Source organism: Entelurus aequoreus, linkage group LG18 (assembly GCF_033978785.1).
Source record: "Entelurus aequoreus isolate RoL-2023_Sb linkage group LG18, RoL_Eaeq_v1.1, whole genome shotgun sequence".
Classification (NCBI taxonomy): Eukaryota; Metazoa; Chordata; class Actinopteri; order Syngnathiformes; family Syngnathidae; genus Entelurus; species Entelurus aequoreus.
Genome location: NC_084748.1, coordinates 273,239 through 297,587, shown reverse-complemented (window position 1 = coordinate 297,587; position 24,349 = coordinate 273,239). Strand labels below are relative to the sequence as shown.

Sequence of the window (24,349 nt, the reverse complement as noted above, 5' to 3'; positions counted from 1 at the left end):
CGTGAATTCATTCAAGCATGTCATTTCCACAAAAAAACAAAAAAAAAAGATAGTCACCGTGGCAGGGAAGACTACACTCAGGCCAGGACAGACCCATGTCCCCCAACAGTGGCTAAGTTTGCGCCCATTGGCCACAATGCTCCTGATTATCAGTAGGTGAACGTTCAATTTTAGCCAGAGAAAAGTTGCGTGATTTCATTCAAGCATATCATTTCCACAAAAAAAAAAAAAAGATAGTCACCGTGGCAGGGAAGACTACACTCAGGCCAGGACAGACGTTTGCGCCCATTGGCCACAGTGCTCCTGATTTTCGGTAGGTGAATGTTCAATTTTAGTCAGAGAAAAGTTGCGTGATTTCATTCAAGCATGTCATTTCCACAAAAAAACAAAAAAAAAGATAGTCACCGTGGCAGGGAAGACTACACTCAGGACAGGACAGACCCATGTCCCCCAGCACTGGCTAAGTTTGCGCCCGTCGGCCACAATGCTCCTGATTATCGGTAGGTGAACGTTCAATTTTAGTCAGAGAAAAGTTGCGTGAATTCATTCAAGCATGTCATTTCCACAAGAAAGAAAAAAAAGATAGTCACCGTGGCAGGGAAGACTACACTCAGGCCAGGACAGACCCACGTCCCCAAACAGTGGCCACAATGCTCCTGATTTTCGGTAGGTGAATGTTCAATTTTAGTCAGAGAAAAGTTGCGTGATTTCATTCAAGCATGTCATTTCCACACAAAAAACAAAAAAAAAGATAGTCACCGTGGCAGGGAAGACTACACTCAGGACAGGACAGACCCATGTCCCCCAGCACTGGCTAAGTTTGCGCCCGTCTGCCACAATGCTCCTGATTATCGGTAGGTGAACGTTCAATTTTAGTCAGAGAAAAGTTGCGTGATTTCATTCAAGCATGTCATTTCCACAGAAAAAAGTAAAAAGCTAGTCACCGTGGCAGGGAAGACTACACTCAGGCCAGGACAGACCAATGTCCCCCAACAGTGGCTAAGTTTGCGCCCATTGGCCACAATGCTCCTGATTATCGGTAGGTGAACGTTCAATTTTAGCCAGAGAAAAGTTGCGTGAATTCATTCAAGCATGTCATTTCCACACAAAAAAAAAAAAAGATAGTCACCGTGGCAGGGAAGACTACACTCAGGCCAGGACAGACCCATGTCCCCAAACAGTGGCCACAATGCTCCTGATTTTCGGTAGGTGAACGTTCAATTTTAGTCAGAGAAAAGTTGCGTGATTTCATTCAAGCATGTCATTTCCACAAAAAAAAAACATTACAGTATTACATGTAAGAATTAAAATCAATGGTGTCCTGCATTATTGATCTTTTAGGGCTCTAATGACTAAATACTGCATATTTCAGTTTTACTAAAAAAAAACAGAAAAGCCATAAAACATTTTTTTAAATTTGTATTACTTTATATCAACTTGAAGTTGATATCGAGATTTGCTGTAAGCGTTAAATAATTAAAAAATAATAATAATCTGACTTATTTTTAACATTTTAATGACTGAGACCCTTTATGGTCCCCGGGACCCCTAAAGGTAAAATAAATAAAAAATGCATATATTTTGTTATGGTTTGAAAATGAAAAATATCAAAATGGCCCCCACATGCTTTCATTTTTCCGTGTGCGGCCCTCAGTGGAAAAAGTTTGGACACCCCTGCCTAAGGGAGTACTTTATCAACGTTTCTAAGTCGTTCTGAGGGTCTTATCCTGGGACTGCTGACGTCGACCAGGGACTACATGTGTCCCTCGCGCCCTGGCCGGTGGCCACTTTTAAAGGAGTGTAAAAATAGGCCCCAAAATGACATCACTTAGCCCAGAGGTGTCCAAACTTTTTCCACTGAGGGCCGTACATGGAAAAATGTAAGCATGCGGGGGCCATTTTGATATTTTTCATTTTCAAACCTTAACAAAATATATGGATTTTTTTTTTTAACATTTAGGGCTCCCGCGGACCATAAAGGGTCTCAGTTAGGGATGTCTGATAATGGCTTTTTGCCGATATCCGATATTGTCCAACTCTTTAATTACCGATACCGATATCAACCGATACCGATACTGATATATACAGTTGTGGAATTAACACATTATTATGCCTAATTTGGACAACCAGGTATGGTGAAGATAAGGTCCTTTTTTTTTTAAATTAATAAAATAAAATAAGATAAATAAATTAAAAACATTTTCTTGAATAAAAAAGAAAGTAAAACAATATAAAATCAGTTACATAGAAACTAGTAATTAATGAAAATTAGTAAAATTAACTGTTAAAGGTTAGTACTATTAGTGGAGCAGCAGCACGCACAATCATGTGTGCTTACGGACTGTATCCCTTGCAGACTGTATTGATATATATTGATATATAATGTAGGAAGCAGAATATTAATAACAGAAAGAAACAACCCTTTTGTGTGAATGAGTGTAAATGGGGGAGGGAGGTTTTTTGGGTTGGTGCACTAATTGTAAGTGTATCTTGTGTTTTTTATGTTGATTTAATTTTTTAAAAAACGAAAAAAACCCAAAAAAACCGATACCGATAATAAAAAAACCCGATACTGATCATTTCCGATATCACATTTTAAAGCATTTATCGGCCGAGAATATCGGCCGAGAATATCGGCCGGCCGATATTATCGGACATCTCTAGTCTCAGTCATTAAAATGTAAAAAATAAGTCAAATTATTATTATTTTTTATTTAACGCTTACAGTAAATCTCTATATCAACTTCAGGTTGATATAAAGTAAAAAAAAAAAAAAAAAAGGTTTTATGCCTTTTCTGTCAAAGACAACTTTGTTTTTTATAGTAAAACTGAAATATGCAGTATTTAGTAATTAGAGCCTTAAAAGATCAATAATGCCGGACACCATTGATGTTAATTATTTCATATTTTTGAGTAATCACAGTGAAATGTTAAATAAAATCCCACTAAATATATTTGGGATCCAAAAGGTGCCCCACTCATAAAGTGATACATTTTTATTAGTTTTTTTTTTACTTTTAACACTTAAATTACGAGATCAACTTCAGATATATCTGTCCATTTTACGTTTGATTTGAACTATTATTTTGTTTGTATTATGCTCTTTTGTCAAATAAAACTTTGATGTTTTTTTTATGGCAACCACACAATATATGCAATATTTTTTCCACAAAAAACATTTTAAAGTGATATTTTTAAAGTAATAATTCATTATAACATAGATTTTTAGTCTTTTTTTAAAAATTTTTAGCAATGGCAAAAAAAACGAAAAAAAACATTGCAACTTTTTCTTGTTAAATTTCACCTCATTCCACTTTTTTTAAATGTTTTTTTTTTTTGTTGTTGCTATTTTTGCAGAACGTGTGGTGGGCCGGTAAACAATTAGCTGCGGGCCGCAAATGGCCCCCGGGCCGCACTTTGGACACCCCTGACTTAGCCCCTTTTTTGGGGTCTAGTTTGCCGGGTTGCTGCTGGTTCTTACACCCCTAAATCATTCTGGGGTCTTATCCTGGGACTGCTGTGTCCCCAAAGTGTCCGGAACCCTGGGGACATCTGTTCCTCCTGCCCCTGTGGCCAGTTTGAAGGAAAAGTGTAAAAAATAGGCCCTGAAATAACAACACTTAGCCCCTTTTGGGGTCTAGTTTGCCGGGTTGCTGCTGGTTCTTACACCCCTAAGTTCTGGGGCCAGTTTGAAGGAAAAATGGTCAAAAATACGGCCCAAACTTGGCCCCTTTTGGTGGCCTGTTATTCGCCAAAGTGGGTCTGTTTTTTTTATTACTACTCTGAAGTTAAGCCTTTTTAAAGCAAGTTATCTATCAAATAGTAAGAAAACAACTAGATTGTATGGTCAAGTTTCTACAGCATGTTACTGGAAATGCAAAATAAATACCATGTGTTTACCATAAAAAACATTTACAGAAATATGCTGTAAAAAAAAAACGGTCAAATTCTGGTGACAGATTTTTACGGCGTAAGTAAAAAAAAAAAGGTGTAATATGGGACGAATGTTAATAAATGTATATTTATATATTGACTGTGAGTAATGTGGCCCTCAATGAGAAGCACTTGGCCAGCCCCGACTGAGAAGGTGGAGTGAAATGTCCTGGTGGCCAAGGTTCATGCACCCAAATAAAAGACCACCTTGAATATAAGATGAGTCATCTTCTTCAAAACTGCACTCAAACTCAAAGCCAAATTAAACTTTGCTAGACTGCAATAAAAAATTTTTTTAAAAAAGGATATCATGTTTTTTTTTTAGCTGCTTCATCATAAAAGTTGAACTCCTGCTCTGTCCTCAACCTTCTAGATGCTTTCTTTCTGCCTCCGTCACTGGTGGGAGGGAGTGACAGGAAGAAAAGCTCTGACTTGTTTGACTGACTGGGGAGATGTGTAGAATTAATATTACATTTCAACGTCAAGATTTTGATAGTAGGCTAATATAGACACTTGCATCATGTGTTGCCTTCATTATAACACTTATATAAGACTTTTAAAGTCATTTTGATAGTAGGCTAATATAGCTATTATAGACACTTACATCATGTGTTGTCTTCATTATAACACTTATATAAGACTTTTAAAGTCATTTTGATAGTAGGCTAATATAGACACTTACATCATGTGTTGTCTTCATTATAACACTTATATAAGACTTTTAAAGTCATTTTGATAGTAGGCTAATATAGACACTTACATCATGTGTTGTCTTCATTATAACACTTATATAAGACTTTTAAAGTCATTTTGATAGTAGGCTAATATAGACACTTACATCATGTGTTGTCTTCATTATAACACTTATATAAGACTTTTAAAGTCATTTTGATAGTAGGCTAATATAACTAATATAGACACTTACATCATGTGTTGTCTTCATTATAACACTTATATAAGACTTTTAAAGTCATTTTGATAGTAGGCTAATATAGACACTTACATCATGTGTTGTCTTCATTATAACACTTATATAAGACTTTTAAAGTCATTTTGATAGTAGGCTAATATAACTAATATAGACACTTACATCATGTGTTGTCTTCATTATAACACTTATATAAGACTTTTAAAGTCATTTTGATAGTAGGCTAATATAGACACTTACATCATGTGTTGTCTTCATTATAACACTTATATAAGACTTTTAAAGTCATTTTGATAGTAGGCTAATATAGACACTTACATCATGTGTTGTCTTCATTATAACACTTATATAAGACTTTTAAAGTCATTTTGATAGTAGGCTAATATAACTAATATAGACACTTACATCATGTGTTGTCTTCATTATAACACTTATATAAGACTTTTAAAGTCATTTTGATAGTAGGCTAATATAACTAATATAGACACTTACATCATGTGTTGTCTTCATTATAACACTTATATAAGACTTTTAAAGTCATTTTGATAGTAGGCTAATATAACTAATATAGACACTTACATCATGTGTTGCCTTCATTATAACACTTATATAAGACTTTTAAAGTCATTTTGATAGTAGGCTAATATAGCTAATATAGACACTTACATCATGTGTTGTCTTCATTATAACACTTATATAAGACTTTTAAAGTCATTTTGATAGTAGGCTAATATAGCTAATATAGACACTTACATCATGTGTTGTCTTCATTATAACACTTATATAAGACTTTTAAAGTCATTTTGATAGTAGGCTAATATAGCTAATATAGACACTTACATCATGTGTTGTCTTCATTATAACACTTATATAAGACTTTTAAAGTCATTTTGATAGTAGGCTAATATAGACACTTACATCATGTGTTGTCTTCATTATAACACTTATATAAGACTTTTAAAGTCATTTTGATAGTAGGCTAATATAGACACTTACATCATGTGTTGTCTTCATTATAACACTTATATAAGACTTTTAAAGTCATTTTGATAGTAGGCTAATATAACTAATATAGACACTTACATCATGTGTTGTCTTCATTATAACACTTATATAAGACTTTTAAAGTCATTTTGATAGTAGGCTAATATAACTAATATAGACACTTACATCATGTGTTGCCTTCATTATAACACTTATATAAGACTTTTAAAGTCATTTTGATAGTAGGCTAATATAGCTAATATAGACACTTACATCATGTGTTGTCTTCATTATAACACTTATATAAGACTTTTAAAGTCATTTTGATAGTAGGCTAATATAGCTAATATAGACACTTACATCATGTGTTGTCTTCATTATAACACTTATATAAGACTTTTAAAGTCATTTTGATTGTAGGCTAATATAGACACTTACATCATGTGTTGCCTTCATTATAACACTTATATAAGACTTTTAAAGTCATGTTGATAGTAGGCTAATATAGACACTTACATCATGTGTTGTCTTCATTATAACAATTATATAAGACTTTTAAAGTCATTTTGATAGTAGGCTAATATAACTAATATAGACACTTACATCATGTGTTGTCTTCATTATAACACTTATATAAGACTTTTAAAGTCATTTTGATAGTAGGCTAATATAGCTAATATAGACACTTACATCATGTGTTGTCTTCATTATAACACTTATATAAGACTTTTAAAGTCATTTTGATAGTAGGCTAATATAGCTAATATAGACACTTACATCATGTGTTGTCTTCATTATAACACTTATATAAGACTTTTAAAGTCATTTTGATTGTAGGCTAATATAGACACTTACATCATGTGTTGCCTTCATTATAACACTTATATAAGACTTTTAAAGTCATTTTGATAGTAGGCTAATATAGACACTTACATCATGTGTTGTCTTCATTATAACAATTATATAAGACTTTTAAAGTCATTTTGATAGTAGGCTAATATAACTAATATAGACACTTACATCATGAGTTGCCTTCATTATAACACTTATATAAGACTTTTAAGTTTTTGCGGCTCCAGACAGATTAGTTGTTTGTATTTTTTGGTCCAATGTGGCTCTTTCAACATTTGGGGTTGCCGACCCCTGCTTGAGGGGAACATGTAAGGTCAGAGGTCGCCTGCAGTTCTCTCATCACTCGTCCCTGAGTTGATCCCAAACTTGTTTGATGGGCTTCATCTGCAGCCAACTCATCCATGCACACATTTATTATTATTAGGCCATGAAAGCAGGACCCTCAGGTGGCTGCATATTGCGCAATAAAAGGAAGGACAAGCATACACACGCACACACACACACACACATACACGCACACACACACACACACACACACACACACACACACACACACACACACACACACACACACACACACACACACACACACACACACACACACACACACACACACACACACACACACACACACACACACACACACACACACACACACACACACACAATCTCATAGTCCACCTTCACATTTGAACAGTCATTATATCTTCTCAAAGTACACTTCAATATACTTTAGAGTAGTCAGTGTACAGCATGTATATTACCCTGAATTCCAGGCTATAAGCCCCCACTTTTTCCCCACGCTTTATACTCTGCGGCTTATAAAACCGAGCAGCTAATTTATGAATTTTTCTTTGCTGACAGCAATAATAAAAACTATTTTATAATTATTTATTTTTTTTAAAAAGGCAAAAACACTGATAGGGTGTTTTATTGTTTGTGCTTAATTGACCTTCCATTTATCGGTAACACTTTTCCCTTGTTTTTTTCAACCGGAGTGAAAATATATTTTGGTACTGGAAAAATTTTAAAAAGATTTTGTGATAGTAAACAATATTGTTTATATTTATTTAGAAAAGTACCGAAAAGTATGGAAATATATTTTGGTACTGAATTTTTTTTTTAAAGATTTTGTGATAGTAAACAATTTTGTTTATATTTATTTAGAAAAGTACCGAAAAGTATGAAAATATATTTTGGTACTGGAAAAATTTTAAAAAGATTTTGTGATAGTAAACAATATTGTTTATATTTATTTAGAAAAGTACCGAAAAGTATGGAAATATATTTTGGTACTGAATTTTTTTTTTAAAGATTTTGTGATAGTAAACAATATTGTTTATATTTATTTAGAAAAGTACCAAAAAGTATGAAAATATATTTTGGTACTGAAACATTTTTTAAAAAAAGATTTTGTGATAGTAAACAATATTGTTTATATTTATTTAGAAAAGTACCGAAAAGTATGAAAATATATTTTGGTACTGACATTTTTTTTTAAAGATTTTGTGATAGTAAACAATATTGTTTATATTTATTTAGAAAAGTACCAAAAAGTATGGAAATATATTTTGGTATTGAAAAATTTTTGAAAAGATTTTGTGATAGTAAACAATATTGTTTATATTTATTTAGAAAAGTACTGAAAAGTATGGAAATATATTTTGGTACTGAAAACATTTTAAAAAGATTTTGTGATAGTAAACAATATTGTTTATATTTATTTAGAAAAGTACCGAAAAGTATGGAAATATATTTTGGTACTGAATTTTTTTTTTAAAGATTTTGTGATAGTAAACAATTTTGTTTATATTTATTTAGAAAAGTATGAAAATATATTTTGGTACTGAAAATTTTTAAAAAAGATTTTGTGATAGTAAACAATATTGTTTATATTTATTTAGAAAAGTACCGAAAAGTATGGAAATATATTTTGGTACTGAAAAAATTTAAAAAATATTTTGTGATAGTAAAAAATATTGTTTATATTTATTTTGAAAAGTACTGAAAAGTATGGAAATATATTTTGGTACTGAAAATTTTTTTAAAAAGAAAGATTTTGTGATAGTAAACAATATTGTTTATATTTATTTAGAAAAGTACCCAAAAGTATAAAAATATATTTTGGTACTGAAATTTTTTTTTAAAGATTTTGTGATAGTAAACAATATTGTTTATATTTATTTAGAAAAGTACTGAAAAGTATGGAAATATATTTTGGTACTGAAAAAATAAAAATTAAAGATTTTGTGATAGTAAACAATATTGTTTATATTTATTTTGAAAAGTACTGAAAAGTATGGAAATATATTTTGGTACTGAAAAAAAAAAAAAAAAAAAAGATTTTGTGATAGTAAACAATATTGTTTATATTTATTTAAAAAAGTACCGAAAAGTATGTTACTGAAAACATTTTTTAAAAGATTTTGTGATATTAAACAATATTGTTTATATTTATTTAGAAAAGTACCAAAAAGTATGGAAATATATTTTGGTATTGAAAAAATTTAAAAAAGATTTTGTGATAGTACACAATATTGTTTATATTTATTTAGAAAAGTACCGAAAAGTATGAAAATATATTTTGGTACTGACATTTTTTTAAAAAGATTTTGTGATAGTAAACAATATTGTTTATATTTATTTAGAAAAGTACCAAAAAGTATGGAAATATATTTTGGTATTGAAAAAATTTAAAAAAGATTTTGTGATAGTAAACAATATTGTTTATATTTATTCAGAAATGTACCGAAAAGTATGAAAATATATTTTGGTACTGAAAATTTTTTAAAAAGATTTTGTGATAGTAAACAATATTGTTTATATTTATTTAGAAAAGTACCAAAAAGTATGGAAATATATTTTGGTACTGACATTTTTTTTTTAAGATTTTGTGATAGTAAACAATATTGTTTATATTTATTTAGAAAAGTACCGAAAAGTATGGAAATATATTTTGGTACTGAAAAAATTTTAAAAAAGATTTTGTGATAGTAAACAATATTGTTATTATTTATTTAGAAAAGTACTGAAAAGTACGGAAATTTATTTTGGTACTGAAAAATTTTTTTAAAAGATTTTGTGATAGTAAACAATATTGTTTATATTTATTTAGAAAAGTACCGAAAAGTATGAAAATATATTTTGGTACTGAACATTTTTTTTAAAGATTTTGTGATAGTAAACAATATTGTTTATATTTATTTAGAAAAGTACCAAAAAGTATGGAAATATATTTTGGTATTGAAAACATTTTAAAAAGATTTTGTGATGGTAAACAATATTGTTTATATTTATTTAGAAAAGTACCAAAAAGTATGGAAATATATTTTGGTATTGAAAACATTTAAAAAAGATTTTGTGATGGTAAACAATATTGTTTATATTTATTTAGAAAAGTACCGAAAAGTATGGAAATATATGTTGGTACTGGTACTGCTCTACATTGTAGAAGTGAAAAAGTGAGCGAGTCCTCCTGGGTCTGGTACAAAACTAGGTCAGTGCGTGGATCCACTACAAGTGTGTGTGTGTGTGTGTGTGTGTGTGTGTGTGTGTGTGTGTGTGTGTGTGTGTGTGTGTAGCAGACAGGTGGATGTGGATGAAGACACATTCACACCGAGTTTGCAGCATCACCTTCAGCATGTGGCCCATCCTCACACGTGATAATTGATGTAAATACGTGTATTGAGTCACGCTGCAGTCAGCATGCAGCTCTCAGGGGGAAGGGACATGAATGACAACATAAACTCAAAAGGTAAACACACATGCACGGTTCTAAGTCACAAGTCACACACACACACGTACCCTCGTAATTGACAATGACAATAGCCAGCATGTAGTCCTTCCCCAGCATCATTGTGGAGGCTGCCGGCTGCCTCATACGGCAACCACGGCGGGGAAAAAACAAGTCGGAAGTCCAGAAGGAGACGGCGGGAAGGAAGCGAGGGAGGACGCCAGGAAGGAGACTAGAGAGGACGGCGGGAAGGAGGCGAGGGAGGGAGAGAGGACGCCGAGAAGGGGCGAGAGAGAGAGAGACGGCAAAAGATGGAGGTTGGCTGCGCACTGAATGTTTATCACAAATGTCTTCGCCTCACGTGGTTGCCCGGCAACCAGCCCTCCATCATCTTTCACGCTTTAGGAGGACGAAGTCGTGACCCATCCTAAAAAAAGGAAAAATGGCTCCGACGTGTCCTGAGACCTCTCGCACAACTCTGCATAAGTGTGTGTGTGTGTGTGTGTGTGTTTGTTTTGGCTTGCCAGTGCGAAAGCCATGTCATAGCCCCCCCCCCCGAACCGCAACATCCCTTGAGGAATGTGACACACACCTGGGAAAACAACATGGCTGTGTCAGCAGACGATACAAGTGTGTGTGTTAGAGAGGATCGCACTACTTTTAAATTGTCTACTATTCACAGTCCTTGTTATGTAAGACAGGAACACACGTGTTGTTCTTTTGGTGTGCATTCTAACTAGTAAAATAACACTAGCAGAAGTCAGCTAACAGTTGAGGTAATGAGAGTCACACTATTACAACTATAAAATGCTCCATCAGCGTTTTATATACATGATGTAAGTATATATGGCATGTAACATTCATAATAACATGTAATATATACATGATGTAAGTATATATGTCATGTAGTAACATTCATAATAACATGTAATATATACATGATGTAAGTATATATGTAGTATCCAGTAACATTCATAATAACATGTAATATATACATGATGTAAGTATATATGTCATGTAGTAACATTCATAATAACATGTAATATATACATGATGTAAGTATATATGTCATGTAGTAACATTCATAATAACATGTAATATATACATGATGTAAGTATATATGTCATGTAACATTCATAATAACATGTAATATATACATGATGTAAGTATATATGTAGTATCTAGTAACATTCATAATAACATGTAATATATACATGATGTAAGTATATATGTAGTATCTAGTAACATTCATAATAACATGTAATATATACATGATGTAAGTATATATGTAGTATCTAGTAACATTCATAATAACATGTAATATAGACATGATGTAAGTATATATGTCATGTAGTAACATTCATAATAACATGTAATATATACATGATGTAAGTATATATGTCATGTAGTAACATTCATAATAACATGTAATATATATGATGTAAGTATATATGTCATGTAGTAACATTCATAATAACATGTAATATATACATGATGTAAGTATATATGTAGTATCTAGTAACATTCATAATAACATGTAATATATACATGATGTAAGTATATATGTAGTATCCAGTAACATTCATAATAACATGTAATATATACATGATGTAAGTATATATGTCATGTAACATTCATAATAACATGTAATATATACATGATGTAAGTATATATGTAGTATCTAGTAACATTCATAATAACATGTAATATAGACATGATGTAAGTATATATGTCATGTAGTAACATTCATAATAACATGTAATATAGACATGATGTAAGTATATATGTCATGTAGTAACATTCATAATAACATGTAATATATACATGATGTAAGTATATATGTCATGTAGTAACATTCATAATAACATGTAATATATACATGATGTAAGTATATATGTCATGTAGTAACATTCATAATAACATGTAATATATACATGATGTAAGTATATATGTCATGTAGTGACATTCATAATAACATGTAATATATACATGATGTAAGTATATATGTCATGTAGTAGCATTCATAATAACATGTAATATATACATGATGTAAGTATATATGTCATGTAGTAACATTCATAATAACATGTAATATATACATGATGTAAGTATATATGTCATGTAGTGACATTCATAATAACATGTAATATATACATGATGTAAGTATATATGTCATGTAGTAACATTCATAATAACATGTAATATATACATGATGTAAGTATATATGTCATGTAGTAACATTCATAATAACATATGCAAAGCCAAAGCCATTTATCAACAACACCCAGAAACGCCGCCGGCTTCGCTGGGCCCGAGCTCATCTAAGATGGACTGATGCAAAGTGGAAAAGTGTTCTGTGGTCTGACGAGTCCACATTTCAAATTTGTTTTTTGGAAACTGTGGACCAAAGAGGAAAAGAACCATCCGGATTGTTCTAGGGTGAAAGTGTAAAAGTCAGCATGTGTGATGGTATGGGGGTGTATTAGTGGCCAAGACATGGGTAACTTACACATGTGTGATGGTATGGGGGTGTATTAGTGGTCAAGACATGGGTAACTTACACATCTGTGAAGGCACCATTCATGCTGAAAGGTACATACAGCTTTTGGAGCTTTTGTACAAAAAGTCCCTAAAAAGACAAGTGAGGAGGAATTGTGTCAGAAATGAAGCAGCTATTGAGCTTCAAGCTGAGAGCTGCAACTCGTAAGACCAGCGATGGGTTTAGGAACTTTAAGAGGCTTTCTAAGGCCCCGGGGTCGAAAGGGAATGTCATCGGAATGTTGTGACACGACCGTGACAAACACATGACTGGACTGACCTTTGGCAGAAGAAAGTAAACAGTGGACATTTTTACTTGCAACAATGTGAACTGAACTGCAAGCAGCAGAAGTTGTTCAGTCTCAGTGACAACAAGACCGCTAAGCTGAGAACCAACATTGTCTGTTTCCACCTGGATTCAACCACCGTCATGTCACAGAGCCAAAAGCCCAGCAGAGATGTCCACACATCATATCAACTCCCTGCCACGAAGGACATCCGAGCAAAGTGAACTCATACAGTCTATTATACAACATTATTCACATGTAAATAATATAAATACAGTCTATTATACAGCATTATTCACATGTGAATAACATAAATACAGTCTATTATACAGCATTATTCACATGTGAATAACATAAATACAGTCTATTATACAGCATTATTCACATGTGAATAACATAAATACAGTCTATTATACAGCATTATTCACATGTGAATAATATAAATACAGTCTATTATACAGCATTATTCACATGTGAATAATATAAATACAGTCTATTATACAGCATTATTCACATGTGAATAATATAAATACAGTCTATTATACAGCATTATTCACATGTGAATAATATAAATACAGTCTATTATACAGCATTATTCACATGTGAATAATATAGTCTATTATACAGCATTATTCACATGTGAATAATATAAATACAGTCTATTATACAGCATTATTCACATGTGAATAATATAAATACAGTCTATTATACAGCATTATTCACATGTGAATAATATAGTCTATTATACAGCATTATTCACATGTGAATAATATAAATACAGTCTGTTATACAGCATTATTCACATGTGAATAATGCTGTATAATAGACTGTATTTATATTATTCACATGTGAATAATATAAATACAGTCTATTATACAGCATTATTCACATGTGAATAATATAAATACAGTCTATTATACAGCATTATTCACATGTGAATAATATAAATACAGTCTATTATACAGCATTATTCACATGTGAATAATATAGTCTATTATACAGCATTATTCACATGTGAATAATATAGTCTATTATACAGCATTATTCACATGTGAATAATATAAATACAGTCTATTATACAGCATTATTCACATGTGAATAATATAAATACAGTCTATTATACAGCATTATTCACATGTGAATAATATAGTCTATTATACAGCATTATTCACATGTGAATAATATAAATACAGACTATTATACAGCATTATTCACATGTGAATAATATAAATACAGTCTATTATACAGCATTATTCACATGTGAATAATATAAATACAGTCTATTATACAGCATTATTCACATGTGAATAATATAGTCTATTATACAGCATTATTCACATGTGAATAATATAAATACAGTCTGTTATACAGCATTATTCACATGTGAATAATGCTGTATAATAGACTGTATTTATATTATTCACATGTGAATAATATAAATACAGTCTATTATACAGCATTATTCACATGTGAATAATATAAATACAGTCTATTATACAGCATTATTCACATGTGAATAATATAAATACAGTCTATTATACAGCATTATTCACATGTGAATAATATAGTCTATTATACAGCATTATTCACATGTGAATAATATAGTCTATTATACAGCATTATTCACATGTGAATAATGCTGTATAATAGACTGTATTTATATTATTCACATGTGAATAATGCTGTATAATAGACTGTATTTATATTATTCACATGTGAATAATTCTGTATAATAGACTGTATTTATATTATTCACATGTAAAAAATACCTAAGTGTTTATTGTCTATTGTGAGCGAACTGTGGTGCTGAATTTCCCCCAGGGATCAATAAAGTACTTTCTATTCTATTCTATTCTATTCTATTCTATTATTCTTTGATACTTTACATTCGTTGTGGATGATACCACACATTTAGGTATCGATCCGACGATACCAAGTAGTCACAGGATGATACATTGTTCATATTCAAAGTCCTCATGTGTCCAGGGACATATTTACTGACTTTATAAACTGGACTGCTTTCTAACTGCGCTCGCCTCTTCGCTCGTATTTTGCCAAACTAAACAGAATGTCAGCACAAAAAAGTTGAAGGAAAAATAAAATCTGCCTGGATGGGCAAGAGACGAGCGTCCAGAAAGAGATGAAACCTGGCGCTGGATTGAGGCCTGGCATCCTCATTTCTTCTTTCCAATTCTCTTAAATAAAAGACCACAAATGAGAAATGTGCTGCGATAGACTCCATCATAAGAGTTAGCAGGAGCCAAAATAGTCTCTTCCTCTGCGGAATAAGAGCAACAAAAAGCATGTGGCGATTGTGGATGAAGTGATATCAAGTCTGCTGCACATTTAACTCACGACTGGCCGGAAACTTCCCATACACACATTCTTGTGTTTCCTGCCTTCTTGAGACCTCCGAAAAATGCAACATTACAACAATAACAATATATACATACTATGCAAATATAAAAAAGGTAAGTTTTTAGGTCCGTTTACCTTCCGTCCATTCTATTTCCAATTGTGAAATGCAAAACCAAAAAACAAAGTTTTTCAATTTTTATTATATAAGGCAGATTTGAAAACAAACAAAAAAGGGTTGATTTTCATTAAGATATTGCCATAAAATTGGATATTGTGTTGTTTTCCTTTTATGGATTTTTATTTTTCCAGATAAACACGAAAATCCAATTCATGTTTATGCAAAATGCAAAAAACACAAATTGAACCGGGAGCAGTATTTGAGCTTTTCCTCTGCGTTTAGCATGTTTTTAGCATAAAGCTAACATCTTTGTTCAGCAGGAGTCCTATTGTCCCTTTTAAAAAGTCTCATTAAATACTTGTCCAACTTTTGTTTCAGAAATTAAAATAGAAAAAATGTCCCAAAATTAGTTTTTTGATTTGCATTTGAGAATTCCAAATAGAATGAACATAGACCCTTTTAGTACAATTGTTTTGTTTTGTTTTTTGTTTGTAATTGGTTTGTAATCTTAATTTTTTACTTCAAATTATTACAGTTTGTCTTTATATACATATTATTACATTTTTTTAATATTAATTTTGGCCAAAGGGGGCGCATTTCAATTTCTTACACACACTTGTTATTTAATATGTTGGCCAGAGGGGGAGCACTTTTTTAAAAAAATTGGCAATATTGTGATAAAAGTCAGAATTTTATATGACAAATGTCACCATTTGGCATTAAGAAGTTATCATTTTTACATTAAAAAAAAAGTAATAATTGTATGAGAAAATATTGCAATATTACAGAAACAGAAAAAATTAGAAATTGTTCCAAATTTTATAAGAAATAAGTCGACAATGAGAAAAAAGACTGCTTTTAATTCATTTACTTTTTTATTGTTTTGTTTGTAATTGGTTTTTAATTTTCATTATTTACTTCGAGTTATTACAGTATATCTCTATTTACATATTTATTTTAATTAATTTTGGCCAAAGGGGGCGCATTTAAATGTCTTACACACACTTATTACATATGTTGGCCAGAGGGGGAGCACTATAAAAAAAAAAATTGGCAATATTGTGATAAAAGTCAGAATTTTATATGACAAATGTCACCATTTGGTATTAAAAAGAAATAATTTTACATAAAAAAAGTAGTAATTTTATGAGAAAATATTGCAATAGAAACAGAAAAAATATGAGAAATTGTTCCCAATTTTATAAGAAAAAAGTCGACACTGTGAGAAAAAGACTGCTTTTAATTAATTTACTTTTTTTGTTTTGTTGTTTGTAATTGGTTTTCAATCTTCATGATTTACTTCAAGTTATTACAGTATGTCTCTATAAACATTACATTAATTAATATATTTATTTTAATATTAATTTTGGCCAAAGGGGGCGCATTTAAATTTCTTACACACACTTATTACATATGTTGGCCAGAGGGGGAGCACTATAAAAAAAAAAATTGGCAATATTGTGATAAAAGTCAGAATTTTATATGACAAATGTCACCATTTGGTATTAAAAAGTAATAATTTTACATTAAAAAAGTAGTAATTTTATGAGTAAATATTGCAATAGAAACAGAAAAAATATGAGAAATTGTTCCCAATTTTATAAGAAAAAAGTCGACACTGTGAGAAAAAGACTGCTTTTAATTAATTTACTTTTTTTGTTTTGTTGTTTGTAATTGGTTTTTAATCTTCATTATTTACTTCAAATTATTACAGTAAGTCTCTGTATACATATTATTTTTAATTTTTTTTAAATTAATTTTGGCCAAAGGAGTCGCATTTCAATTTCTTACACACACTTGTTATTTCATATGTTGGCCAGAGGGGGAGCACTTTTTTAAAAAATTGGCAATATTGCAATAAAAGTCTGAATTTCATATGACAAATGTCACCATTTGGCATTAAAAAGTAATAATTTTACATTTAAAAAAAGTTAAAATTTTATGAGAAAATATTGCAATATTACAGAAACAGAAAAAATATGAGAAATTGTTTCCAATTTTATAAGAAAAAAGACTGCTTTTAAATCATTTACTTTTTTTTTTTTAATTGTTTTTTTATCTTAATTTTTTACTTCAAATTATTACAGTATGTCTCTATTTACATATTTATTTTATTTTTTTAATTAATTTTGGCCAAAGGGGGCGCATTTCAATTTCTTACACACACTTGTTATTACATATGTTGGCCAGAGGGGGAGCACTTTAAAAAAAAAAAAGGCAATATTGTGATAATATTTAGAATTTTATTTGACAAATGTCACCATTTGGCATTAAAAACTAATAATTTTACATAAAAAAAGTAGTAATTTTATGAGAAAATATTGCAATATTACAGAAACAGAAAAAATATGAGAAATTGTTCCAAATTTTATAAGAAAAAAGTCGACACTGTGAGAAAAAGACTGATTTTAATTAATTTACTTTTTTTGTTTGTAATTGGTTTTTAATTTTCATTATTTACTTCAAATTATTACAGTAAGTCTCTGTATACATATTATTTTATTTTTTTTTTAAATTAATTTTAGCCAAAGGAGTCGCATTTCCATTTCTTACACACACTTGTTATTTCATATGTTGGCCAGAGGGGGAGCACTTTTTTTAAAAATTGGCAACATTGCAATAAAAGTCTGAATTTCATATGACAAATGTCACCATTTGGCATTAAAAAGTAATAATTTTACATTTAAAAGAAGTTAAAATTTTATGAGAAAATATTGCAATATTGCAGAAACAGAAAGAATATGAGAAATTGTTCCCAATTTTATAAGAAAAAAGTCGACACTGAGAAAAAGACTGCTATTCATTTATTTACTTTTTTTTTTGTAATTGTTTTTTTATCTTAATTTTTTACTTCAAATTATTACAGTTTGTCTTTATATACATATTATTAAATTTTTTTAATATTAATTTTGGCCTAAGGGGGCGCATTTCAATTTCTTACACACACTTGTTATTTCATATGTTGGCCAGAGGGGGAGCACTTTTTAAAAAATTGGCAATATTGTGATAAAAGTCAGAATTCTATATTACAAATGTCACCATTTGGCATTAAAAAGTACTAATTTTACATTTAAAAAAGTAGTAATTTTACAAGAAAATATTGCAATATTACAGAAACAGAAAACATATGAGAAATTGTTCCCAATTTTATAAGAAAAAAGTTGACACTGTGAGAAAAAGACTGCTTTTAATTAATTTCCTTTTTTTGTTTTGTCTTGTTTATAATTGGTTTTTAATCTTCATGATTTACTTCAAGTTATTACAGTATATCTCTATTTACATATTTATTTTATTTTTTTAATTAATTTTGGCCAAAGGGGGTGCATTTCAATTTCTTACACACACTTGTTATTTCATATGTTGACCAGAGGGGGAGCACTTTTTAAAAAATTGGCAATATTGTGATAAAAGTCAGAATTCTATATTACAAATGTCACCATTTGGCATTAAAAAGTACTAATTTTACATTAAAAAAAGTACTAAATTTACAAGAAAATATTGCAATATTACAGAAACAGAAAACATATGAGAAATTGTTCCCAATTTTATAAGAAAAAAGTCGACACATTGTGAGAAAAAGACTGCTTTTAATTAATTTACTTTTCTTTTCTTTTTTTTTGTAATTGGTTTTTAATCTTTATGATTTACTTCAAGTTATTACAGTATATCTCTATTTACATATTTATTTTATTTTTTTAATTAATTTTGGCCAAAGGGGGCGCATTTCAATTTCTTACACACACTTGTTATTACATATGTTGGCCAGAGGGGGAGCACTTTAAAAAAAAAAAAAAGGCAATATTGTGATAAAAGTCTGAATTTTATTTGACAAATGTCACCATTTGGCATTAAAAAGTAATAATTTTACATAAAAAAAGTAGTAATTTTATGAGAAAATATTGCAATATTACAGAAACAGAAAAAATATGAGAGATTGTTCCCAATTTTATAAGAAAAAAGTCCACACTGTGAAAAAAAGACTGCTTTTAATTAATTTACTTTTTTGTGTGTTTTTGTTTGTAATTGGTTTTAAATCTTCATGATTTACTTCAAGTTATTACAGTAAGTCTCTATATACATATTTATTTTATATTTTAAATTAATTTTGACCAAAGGGGGCGCATTTGAATTTCTTACACACACTTGTTATTTCATATGTTGGCCAGAGGGGGAGCACTTTTAAAAGCGACACACAGTCAATGTGAAAATTTGGGACCATTTTGATAGATAGGGTTAGGGTTAGGGGTTAAGGTACCCTAACCCTAACCCTAACCAACCCTAACCCTAACCCCAAACCTAACCCTAACCCTAACCCTAAATGAGACATTGTCTATTAGATGCAATGTTATTGATTTATGTCATCACTTGTTCACACCTCCTCATATGGAAGATACTTTTCCTTCTTCATGTCTCAAGAAGGGTGGAAATACAAGACACACACACACACACACACACACACACACACACACACATACACACACACACACACACACACACACACACACACACGCACGCACCACGCCACACACACACACACACACACACACACACACACACACACACACACACACACACACACACACACACACACACACACACACACACACACACACACAGGATGCAGACAATCCCACTGGCCATGGAAGGACTCATTGTCCCAGGGGGCTTGAAGGGGATTTACAGGCTCTATGGAATGTTTTGTTTGTTGCTTTTTGACAGTTTGTTATTGTGCGGGGCCCAAACACAGAAATGGAAGCAGACCTCATGAGAAAATGCAAGATGTGTGCGTACCGGTCTCCTCGGGGGAGTTGCTCTCCTGGGACAAGGTGGTCCAACTCAGCTCTTCGTCGCTCGGGTTCAAATTCTGGATCCGGTTGAGGGCGCAGTCCGTCTTGGGACCGGACCGCCGGTCCTTCTTGGTCTCCGGGGACGAGGAAGAGGAGGCGGAGAGCAGGGCCGCGTCGTCCGGGCTGGCCTGCCTGGGCGGGGAAGGCGGAGGCGGCACCTGGGAGTCCTTGCTAAAGGTCTGGCGCTCCTCGGTGGAGGCCGGAGACTCGCTCTGGATTAGAAGCGAGGGTTTCTTCTCCTGGTCTTGGCGACCCTCGTCCTCCTCGGCCTTCGTCACCGACATCGCTTCCTTCACGCTTTGTCCCACCTCCATGTTGAAGTCACAAACAAAGTCCGCGGAGTTGCCGTTGAGTTTGAGATCCGCGTTTCGGTCGATGCTACTTTTTGAGTCTGGGTCGGTGTTGGCGTTCGGATTGGGCGCCGCATCCCCCTGGGTGTGTGCGTCAGGCTCCTCGGCCTCGTCCGTGGCACTCTCACAATCGCACTCGTCCTCGCTGACGTCCGTCTGGTTTTTATTGTGATCCTGCCCGGCTTTACGGAGCTGGTTCATCCCGTTCTTGGCCAGCTTGAGGTTGTTGGGGGTCGACGGCTGGGACGGCGGGGACGCGGCGGGTGACGACGACGACAATGACGACGGCGGCGGCGCCGCGTCCCCCAGCCCCATGGCGGCCTGGATGCTGGTGAGCGCGTACTTTTTGCGACACTTGGGGGGCGTGGAGGAGCCCGGCTGTTTGAGGACGTCGTGGTTGTGGGAGGAGCGCAGGCTGAGGGAGGTGGGAGGCTTGGCGGAGGGCCCGTTACAGTTGGTCACGTCCACTGACATCATGGCGGCGCTCTGAAAGACAAAGGAGCCACAACGGTGAGATTAAAGGCAGCAAAGTGGAGACTACGGAGTGGAATGTTTCTAGATTATTGAATATTATTGCCTGGAATAGGCTTGTACGAGTATAGTACCGCCATACTAATCAATCTTATTCAGTCGCATTTTTCCCGCCTCCCTTCTTCTCCCTGCTTGCTATCTTTGTTTTGTCCCGTCTACACTTTTTTGAAGCCTCTTATCTTTGCGCTGTCCTCCAAATCTAAACATCAGACATGGAAATGGTCAGCTGGACTCTCGACTCAATTGACAAAATCTTTTCGACGAGGAAAAGAGGTTCCGAGGAGCCTGGCTGCCTGTGAGAGATTCCTGGGACAAATGGAGAATCATGTGCCTCTCAGTCCTTTCCATCAAGGACGTGGAAGACATCTACCTATTTGGAACCGTGATCGCGGGGCACCCGCTGATTGGGCTGGGCATTGCTCGGGTGTATCGTCAAATTCGTAAGACGATGGCAGCCACTCCTCTGTACCGAGGACGCCTTTGTGGCTTGTGCAGCCCTTTGAGACACTTTTGATGTAGGGCTATATAAATCAACATTGATTGATTGATTGATTGACTCAAGGAGCCCAAAGGCTGTTCGTCTCAATGGAAGGATTGGGCCGGGCTGTGGGATCACAGTCTGGGGCAATTTCTGAACTGAATCGCAAGATGGATCACATCATGGAAAAGCTGGTAGAAAGGGAAAAATTGGACATGAGAGCCGGCATGGAATAGAACAGACAAGCCATTGTAATGTCTGCTCGCGGAAAAACAAAATCCCTAATCTACGATTTGACTCCCTTGAATGGCCTTGATGCAACAACAGGAGCAGGCTGTTCTGAAAACATCCCCCCGAGGACTCCTCAATGATGGACGCTTTTGACCTCCCTCCCTCCTCAATGACACCTGGAGTCATACTTGCCAACCCTCCCGTTTTTAGCGGGAGAATCCCGGTATTCAGCGCCTCTCCCGACAACCTCCCGGCAGAGATTTTCTCCCGACAAACTCCCGGTATTCAGCCGGAGCTGGAGGCCACGCCCCCTCCAGCTCAATGCGGACCTGAGACTGAGTGGGAACAGCCTGTTCTCACGTCCGCTTTCCCACAATATAAACAGCTTGCCTAACGAATTCAAACGAATGGAAACAAGAATTTCAGTTCATCCAGGACAGTTCGAAGGGGAAGGTGTATGTTGCCTGTAAATATGTAGAACAGACTTCTCCATTGAACACGGTGGCCGAAATGATATACTCATCATGAACGGAGAAGTTAAACAGGACAATACTGCCATCTAATGGATAGCCACCGGAACACTGAAATTCAAGTATTTCTTTTATGTAAATAAAATAAATATATATATATATATATATATATATATATATATATATATATATATATATATATATATATATATATATATATATATATATATATATAGCTAGAATTCACTGAAAGTCAAGTATTTCATACATATATATGAAATATATATGAAATACTCGAGTTGGTGAATTCTAGCTGTAAATAACCACGCCCCCAACCACGCCCCCCGACCCCAACCACCCCCTCCCCACCCCTTACCCCCCACCTCCCGATATTGGAGGTCTCAAGGTTGGCAAGTATGCCTGGAGTCGAACTTTCGCTTGCACGCAGAACGGCACCAGGCCTATGGACACTACATCAACACACCCAAGCGCTTTACATAGTGGAACCCATTATCAACATCTTTAAGCTACATTTAAACCAGTGTGGGTGGCACTGGGAGCAGGTGGGTAAAGTGCCTTGCCCAAGGGCCAACAGCAGCGACTAGGACGGCGGCCGCTCTACCAATCAAACCACGATAACCACCAAGTAAGCTAAAGTTAGCATGTATGTTTATTTTTTTTAAATCCCAGCCTTGTGTAACTCAATGTCAGGGACGTTTAAGTCCTACCTTAAAACTCATCTACAAACTTTAGTTTTCAAATAGACTCTGTTTTAGACCAGTTGACCTGCCGCTTCTCATATGGCTACGAATAATACCTGGAGAGATACCAGTCTGGAGGACGTGCTAGCTGTTCCGAGTCATGTCCTCCTACAGACCTCTGCTTGGACTGGAAAAATCCATCTACAAACTCTAGTTTTCAAGTAGACTCTGTTTTAGACCAGTTGACCTGCCGCTTGTCTATTTTTCCCCCTCTCCCCCCTCCTGTAAGGAGAGGTTACCAGGTGGCTATGAATAGTCGCTGGAGAGAAACCAGTCTGGAGGAAGTGCTAGCTGTTCCAAGTCATGACCCAGTGTGGACCACTCCTCTATGACCTGGATGCAGACTTCCTACAGACCTCTGCTTGGACTGGAAAAATCCATCTACAAACTGTAGTTTTCAAATAGACTCTGTTTTAAACCAGTTGACCTGCCGCTTCTCTATTCCCCCTACCCCCCTCCTGTAAGGAGAGGTTACCAGATGGCCACAAATAATCCCTGGAGAGAAACCAGTCCGGAGGAAGTGCTAGCTGTTCCGAGTCATGACCCAGTGTGGACCACTCCTCTATGACCTGGATGCAGACCTCCTACAGACCTCTGCTTGGACTGGACTCTCACATTGCCATGAATAATTTGCAGGAACTGTACCCACTTGGCATCCGTTGCAGCCGGTCACCCAGGATGTGGGTTCTGACTAAGATTAAGGGCTATAAAACTAATCTTTCATTGATTGATGGAGTGAATAAAGTTCCTTGAGTCCTCACTGGGAGATCTTAAAGCTGAGCTGAGGCCGAGCTGTCAGAATACTGCGTCGCGTAGCAGTTTTCCGATACGATAACCACCCCAAATATTAGTGTCCCTTGAGAAAATATCATAAAAATGTGAGGGGTGTGCCCACTTTAGTGAGAAATTGCATCCCAAAAAATCCAGCTTGGCAAAACAAAAGCTTGACA

At 33.8% G+C, this 24,349-nt stretch overlaps 1 pseudogene; it reads right to left on the bottom strand.

Moving 5' to 3' along the window:
- LOC133633648 (amyloid beta precursor protein binding family B member 2-like) overlaps window positions 1-24,349 on the bottom strand; it is a 144,033-nt pseudogene that overhangs the window by 69,357 nt on the left and 50,327 nt on the right.